Genomic DNA, 8,575 nt, shown 5'->3' with positions numbered 1-8,575 from the left:
AAGCACAGTGTTGGGTGCTCTTCATTGAATTTAAAGTATCATTCTGGTACCACTGAGAAAATCAGTTAATGTCTCTGGACCTTGTCCTCTGGGTTATCGTCTCCATTTAGACCATAAAGCCATTGTCCCCAGTTATCCATCCCTGCAGGGGGGCCATGTTTGCACAGTGCTTTGTAAACTTATGTTTTTAAGAATTATCTGCTGGCACTCGAGTCAGGAGCTGTAAGTCATTCTACACCCTCCAAGTAAGAAATTGGATTCTACTGACATCCCTGGGAATGTTCTCTCTGGCTTGAAGCTGTTCTTATTTAGGTATTGTAAGTGTGTCCTGTAGCCAGTATTGTTTTGTGGCCAACACTATTGCTATAGCTCTATAAATCTGCAGACACTCTGCAGCAGGACTGCAGTGCCAAAAAACTGCGGAGTTCTCTGCTCTGCTTCCAATTTGGGAGCACATACTGGAGCAATACAGCTAGGCAGATGTGGCATCCTGAACACCTGATAAAACCTGGTGACTGGAGAAGGATTTCTGCACATCTCTCAACTGAAATGACTGTTTTCTGCTCAAATGTTACAGCAAATGAATGAAAAATGAACAGGGGATGTCGCATATTAGTTCTTCTAGGACCTATACCCAAAGAGCTATAGTTGGCAGTCATTGGAGGTGTCTGTGTCTTCTCAGCCTTCCTTTCCTCCCCTGCCAAATCAGCTCCCAGGCTTACTTCCTTTGTAGCATGGAGAGGATAGCAGCCTGCTGGGGGACTCCTTACTGCAGGAAAAGCAGCCCCTTCACAGAGCAGAACAAAGAGAACATCAATCCAAGCTGATGGGGCCAGAGGGGCTTCTCAGTGCTGCAAAACCCACCTTCCCATCTGTGCAGCAACTGCAGGGGAGAGCTGGGAACCCCGGGGATGCTCTCCCTTGGCATTCTCCCAGGTTCTCAGCTGGCTGCTCTGCTCTGCTCTGCTTGGTGTGAATGAGAGAAACTCTGGCTTCAGATGCTATTCTGCCTCTTTCCAAAACCCCACAGTCTGGCAGGAAAGGAGGTGCTTTTAGTAGGGGGAACTCAAATTTATTCAGTACAATTCAGCCTGCTGCAGAGGACTGCTCTTGTAGAGCAGGTGGCAGCATTACAGTGACAGCACTACCTACAATAGCTCTGCAGCAATAATTAGCATTATGCTAAAGGCATAACATGGCCTCTCCTAGGCCTGTCTGCTCCACTAACCACTGCTCCCACCCACAGCAGCTGCATCCCCATCCCACCACCTGCTGCAGGCCAGGTGAGTGGGTTTGTGCCAGTTTAACCCCTGACCATTCCATCTCCAGCACAGCCTCTGCCCGGCAGGACAGCATTCCTCCCAGGTCAGGTACTAAAGGACAGCGCCAGTCCTGTCCATGGAGCTCCTACCTGCCTCAGAATATGGAAGGGGAAGAGGGTGGAGAGTTGCCAGAGCTGTGCTGACAGCAACTCTGTGTGTCATGTGCTGTGGCCATGGGATTTTGCCTTTGGGCTGGCTCTTAAATGGCTGCTCAGTGGGAGTGGGCTACTGTCTGGCCTTGCAGCTCACAGCACAGGAGGGGAGCTGAAGAGAGCGGCTGTTCCACTGCTGAGATGGGGACAGTGGGTTGTTATTAGTTATGTTGTGGTGCTGCTTAATATGTTCTGGGTGCATTCCAAAGGCAGAGAGAAGCAGGGGCCCTGCCCTGGAGGGCCATGTATAATTGAAAGAGCAGTCAATGCATTATCCAAGCTGCGGGCTCTCCAAACAAACCATCCCTCCCATTCAGAGGATTGTTTGAGGCTGAAGGGAGTGCTGGGGATCATGCAGACCACCCCAACTACTGTCATGGACTGGGATTTATTTAATCTTCCCAGAGCAATGGCTGGAAGCTTAGAAGAGATTCCACAGTGTCCCCTGATAGTTTGTTCCAATTGCTGTAACTCTTCTTGGAATGATGAGGTTTTTTCCTAATATTTATACTAAACGTTCCCTGCTGCAGCCTCAAGCCATAACAGCATTTTCTGTCATTTTACTAATGAGACTGTTTGATGTGTGCTCTTCCTCAGAACATCCCTTAATATATCTGAGCACAGCCAGCCTGTCTCCTCCATGGTACGAGCTATCCCAGGGCTCCCAGCATTTCCTCAGAGGCCACAGCACTTTCGTGGGTCAGTGCACAGCTCCAGCCTGCTTGCCCGTCTTCATCTCAGCTGGTACAAATGAACACTAAACACAGAATCCTCCTCTGACTTTCTTAATAAGTTCCACATGGCCAATGCTCTCCCTGCCTCCAGCATTCAGGCCCTCTGAGCTCTTGGCACCCCATCATTTAGGAGCCTTCACAACCATTGACACAGTGAGAGACTCGAGTTGTAATTGGGGTCTTTTGTTACTGAGGCAGAGATAACTGGGGGTCCACAAGGTGCTCCAGAAAAACAGTGGTGAAACTCGGGCTGCATCCAGAAGTACTGTGGGTGGACGTTTATGCCACATTCCCTCCATTCTGCTGTCTCTGCATAAGGATAAAAAACACACTGTGATGTCCTGTTCACATAGACCTGGATAATCAAACTTAGATCAACTCAGAAGCAGATTCATTAGATTATTTTTTCTCTCCATTTCTCCTTGTCTCTCATAGATAACAGGTAAAAGTATGTATGTTGTGGTCTCAACAATGAAAAGCAAATTAATTATTTATTGCAAGTCTTCCTGGGTAAAGCCTTTCAGAATAATTTTCTAATCTCTGATACCCCAGTGAAGTGTCTGGAAAGGACCTCAATTTCTGGCATCATCATGCAGCTATGCAAGAGCTTTCATTGATGTCGGAGCACCCAGAATCCTGATCCCCTCTGAAAGTGTTGGTCATCATTAGCAAAGAACTGGTTAAAGTGTGCAGCAGCTGCTTGGTTCTTCTCCTCTGGATACAGCTACGTATCTGGGGTTTCACCAGGAGTAATGAACAGTGAGGACTAGATAGATGAAACCAAGGCTGCACTTGCTGGTGATTTTATCTTGATATATATAAATCAATAAGAAAAGGGAAAAAAAAAAAAAAAAGAAAGAAAGAAGAAACAATAGAATCCAAGACAAAATATCTGTAAAGAAAGATATTTTACAGAGATTTTTATGAGGTTTCAGGTGGCCTTCCTTAATCCTGACTCAGAGAATTAGTGAATATTCCTGACTCTAGGAGGATAGACTAAGGTTGCATAATGTTATCCTCTCTGAATTTTCTCTCTGAAGTGCGTGCACGGACTTCATTGATGGCCTTGCCACAGCATTTAGTATTCATACAAAAAAGTATTTGCTTTTGTTAGTTTTACCTGGCCTTTCTTGCAGTCCTGAATCACATCCTAGGCAAGCTTATAGTCAATCAGGAATAATCAGTGACTTTAAATGACCATTAGGCTTAAGTGTTTGGGAAGAGCAGTCAGTTAATAATCAAGATCTAGAGGACGTTCCCTTGGTTAATTTCCAGGGCCTGCTTTGAAATTCCCCATGCATTAAGGGCTTGCAGATCAGCCTAATGATTAGAGAAGCATAATTCAAACCTTATGATTAGAGGAGCATATAATAACAAAGCCTGGTATTTCTTCCCAGCTCAGAATGTGCCCATGTAAACATTGTGTATTGCACTTGGCTGAGCACCCAAGCTGAATCCCATTCTTGCTGTGCTATCCTCCAGCCACAGAAGCAGGTTCATACATCACAGGGCTGCTGGCAGCCTTTGCCAGCTGCTATGCACATCACATCACCAGTTGTGATCTAAAATCTAAGTGTTTACATCGTGCAAGGTTTCACAAAGAAAACTAGACCTCAGCTCAAACCACTGGCTTCACCTGGAGGAGTCTGGAAGCCTCTAAGGGGGGATAACAAAATATTTTGTGACCAGGCCCAATGGTAATCATGGCCATCATGATGGCACTGATCAAGGGACAAGTGGAAGAGGCAGCTGTGGGCACTGACAGGATATCCACACTGAGGACAGGGAGATGAGGAGCTGCACTGCCCATGGAGCCTTGCAGGGACCATATGTGCTGTGACATGGCAGGATTCCCAAAATGCCAAGGCAAATCAGACAGGCTGTGCAGTCAGCACAGCCAGCAGAGCCAATGCAAGCCCTCCACTTTGGAAGAGGAAAGGATGCTGGAGGCTGGGTAGCCCCAGGGCCAAGAGGTTGCAGCTGCCTCACTGATTTTGCTCTGGGTTAAGGCTGACAACTGCAAAAACATTCCCTGACCTTGCTGTTCTTTGCAGGGTTTGTCACTCAAAGCCAGCATTTGGCTGGACTCAGAGGAAATCACAGACTCACTCTTTCAAACGTGGGGAGAAAAATGAAAAGCCACAGCTAAAACAGCTGCTTCCTCCAGCCTCCCTGAGCCCTCGGGTGGAGACCAAAGCAAGCTGCTTCCCCTGCTCTCCTCACTGGCTCAGAGGACAGCCCTCCTACATGCTTGGCACTCTTAGCAGGGAGGAGCTCCTGAGGAACCTCAGGTGAAGTTGGTGGAAATAAAAAAAAAAACCCTTAAAATCTTAAAAGTGAGATTTCATGATGTACTAGAATGAAAAGAGATGTGTAAATCTTCCCTGGAAAATGGATTTATCCTTTGCTGAGATCCCATCCCAGGTGAGTGCCTTCCCAGCTGGGCAGAGCCCCAAGGTGCTGGAGCTCTTCCAAATCAGGCTGCAGTGCTTTTCTTTCAGTTCCTGCAAGGAAGATGTTCCAGGGTCTCCAAGCAGGGAGTGCCACCCCTCTGTGGTGTGCAATGCTGGGGGCTCTTCTCTCCTTCCCTCCAGCTTGCAAAAGAGAAATTTTCCCAACAGCGTGTTAGCTGAAACTCCCCTGGGAGAGCTGGTGGAGAACATTGACAAATACTTAAATTGTGACTGGGTACAGATGGAAAATGAGCACTGAGATGTTCTGATGGGAGCATGTTTATAAAGAGCTTAGGGTATCTCAGGTATATTCAGCTCAAAGGAGAAAGGGAGTTTTAACTGCTTCCTTATGTTAGGTGACCCCTCACTGGGGGCAGTGGCTTCAGAAGGGAGCCTGAAATTCTTATTCAATTCCTTAGATCCTGACTGGGTTATTTGAGAGCATGCAAACAAGTTGAAATAGGGCAGGAATGAACCCAAATTCCCTGGGCTGTGTTTACCAGATTGTCACTCCTCGCAGACACAGCGCATGTGACTCATGTCTGCAGCGTCAGGAGTGAACTGCACACCCCCGTGAATGGAAGAATGTTTCCAGACCTACTGTGACCTAAAGTTCCTCGGGATTTCAGCCTCCCTAGGAGGCAAGGCAAGGCAAGGACAGACAATATGGACAACTGTGCAGGAACATTCCTCATTTATCACAGAGAATCCTTCCATAAAATGATCAAATGTGCCAGAAACAGATTATTTACTCCTGAACAGTCACTCCAGAATTGGGGTTTTCTGTCAGAAGTCTGAAAACTTCTCTAATTCCTGGGCTAAACAGATATTTTCAGAAGAATGTAACAATACCACTGATCAGTTCATGCCCTTCCATTTCTGCGCTGAAGTTGATTTCAACTTAAATAGATTTTAACACCCTGACTCTGCGTGCCCTGTATCCCATCTTAGCCTCATCTTCTTAGGCAACTGACAACTTCCCTTCCATATTTTTTAGCATTATTATCTCTCACCTCCCCTCTAGCCTGCTCTCTTTCAATTTTTTTCCACTTTCGTGATAATCCCAAATTTCTTAAGCTCTGTTAAAAATTCCCCATCATGACCTTATACTTTTATTATTTCACTGAAGTTTAGACAGATGTGATCTATCACATCTCCTTTGTCCAGATCTTATCAAAGAAAACCATGAAGTGAATCAGACATGGTTTATCCTTTATCAACACTTGTTGTTTATCTCATTTTTCCATTTCTTCCTTGTATTTAATTATTGTTTCTTTCAATAATTGTTCTGATAGCAATGTATGCTACAGCAGTTAGAGTGATCAGTTTATGCTTTTCCAGATGGCTTCCTCCCTCCATCTTAAGTACATTTTCTATTCTCTAGCAATAAGAACTACCTTTAGCTTGATGAATTAGTAAAATACCTTATAACAAACTTGCAGTTTCATCTGCCAGGTCTCCCAGACTTTGAGGGTGAAGATGTTTTGGCTCCCTGCACACATCATTTAAACAGCTTGTGTTTTATTTACCATTGGCCACCCTACAATTTTTCCACATTCAGTATCATTAAAAGGTACCTATTACAAGTTTAAGTCATCATTGGACTCCTTAAAGAAAAAAAAATTTGGGTACCCCCACCATTTTCTGCATCAGATCATTGATACTGCGTCTGCAAATCTGACTTGTCTCCCCTTCTCCTCCCTTGTATTTCCTCCTCTCTGCTTTTAAAGGAAAAAGTAGGAAAAACCTCTCTGTATCTCAAAAAAAGTTCCTTTTCTGCCTGTTTGTTCATATGTGCTTTGGTCACCTGACAGCATTTGTGTCGAGAGAGAGTGGAGTAACTCCAGAGCAAGCAGGAAAAACTGATTCTGATTATCCATTCCAACAGGAAAGAAATGTTCTGGCTGCTGGCAATGCCTCCCTGGAACACTTCTGGACTGTCCATAGGGAGTACATTTTTAGCTCTATAGGTTGAAACCAGTGTTATATTAAATAAGTATTTAATTTCAGCTGTATGTGTAGTGATGTGCAGAAAGGGTCCTGAGGTGAGACATGCAGATCATACAGATAAGATCTGCACAAGGTCAATTTCCATGTTTTAATTCCAGCTCCAGGATCTTTGAGAACACCCTGTCCCTTTCCCTGCTTAGAGGCTTTACTACTGAGTGGCCTTCACTCATTTCAGATGGGTTTGTTGCCAGATGTCTCCGCAGGCAAGATTGCTTTCTAACCTCATTCTCATAATAAATATGAACACTGCTTTCACAATACCTTTCAGCATGGGAATTCAAAGTGTTTTAAATATGTTGAGCATTTTAACAGCAATGAAGAACAAATTTTGTAAATTGTGATTTAACCTTGTAAGAGCAGATGAAAACTAACACCGGGAAGAGTACATATATAGGCTTTGTGCTTCTGATGGATGAAAACCTACATCAGATCTTTGGACAAACCTCACCTTTAACAGCCTTTTCCATACAGAGATCCTTCAGACAGAAAAGATGTTTCCTGGAAAGCAGTTTATTTCAAGGGGCTTTCTGCAGCTGCTGAACAGCTCTTCTCCTCCAAAACAAGGGAATGTATCCCTTGTATGTTTGGATTCTGCTATAGGAGTTTTATTGCTTTCCTGCCACATTTTGCTTACTGTACAGTGAACCCATTAAACTGATGTTTGCTCCCCAAAGCTTCAGGGAAGACAGAGACTCAGAGATCATCTGGCATACGAGTGTTCTTGCCCTTTGCCAGGCTTTTCCCAGGTAACAATTCTGTCAGCACTGCTGCCCTGCCACCACAGGGATCTGGCTCTGAGTTCCCCTGCCCTCAACATCCTCCAGTAGGGAAGGTCTGGCTTCTTCAAATCTTCCTCATCCCAAAGAAGATGTGATGTGCTCCTAGAACATCCTGCAGAGGAAATAATTCATTCCCAGCAAGGTGTGATGGCTCATATTGACCAGACATTTTCTCTCTATTGGAGGAAATTGTGTGAATGAGGAGCAGCCCAACACACCCATTGTATGAGAAGCTTTTCACCCTGATCCAATGCTTTGGAAACACTGCAAGTTATTTTTTGGGCACCACAGCATTTGGTGTCAATGAACTGCCTCTCCTGCAGAAGGAAGAAGTTTGGAGCCCCAACCCATGCTGTAAGCTGCAGGACTCCCAAATCTGCTTGGCCTCTTGGATGTGCAGGTGGGACAGTGGAGCTCCAGTTCAGCACAACAGAGGTACCTGGGAGCTGCAGACCCTCAGGATCTGCCTGGCTTTCTGCTGGCCATGGTAGTGACAAGGCACAGATCCAGGGGAATTTTCAGAGGGAATTTATTCATTTAGATGAAACAGAGGTTTCCGTTAATCATTGCTTTCCAACAAAGAAAATCTTGTGAGAGAATTCCCAGCAAATTCACTTTCTAGATTTCAGCAGAGAAGCTCAAAACCAGCTCGGATGCCCTCTCCCACCTCTGCTCACAAAGGTCTTGGCAACCTTTGCCCCTTGAAGGTCCCCTTGGGGCACACAGACCTTGCTGCAGTCCAGCAGCACTGGAGAACAAAGAACCCATGGAGAGGAGACACACTTTGAAAGTGGGTTGTGGTTTATCTTCTCTAGCTCATTCCCTCATCTTTTTTTTTCCTGCAGCATTTATCGCTGCCTTAAAAGATCATTTTCTCTTCTATCTCCCTCCAGAAATACAGTGGCATGGCTGGTCTACTCTTTTCTGAGATAGTGAATTGGCTGGGGACCTCAAAAGTCAGAGAGTGTTGGCAGCTGCCACAATTTTTTCACAAGTTTCTAAAATCTGATTTTCATACAGCTCCGGCAACCAGACCAACGTGATAAATACAAATTTTCACTTTCTTTTACTTTCGATCCTGTATGATAGCAGAAAAAGATGTGATGATTGAATGGCAAAAATGAG

The sequence above is a fragment of the Melospiza melodia genome, chromosome 10 (genome assembly GCF_035770615.1).
Source record: "Melospiza melodia melodia isolate bMelMel2 chromosome 10, bMelMel2.pri, whole genome shotgun sequence".
In the NCBI taxonomy this organism is placed as follows: Eukaryota; Metazoa; Chordata; class Aves; order Passeriformes; family Passerellidae; genus Melospiza; species Melospiza melodia.
The sequence above is the reverse complement of the archived record's forward strand: the minus strand, read 5'-3'. Positions refer to the sequence as shown.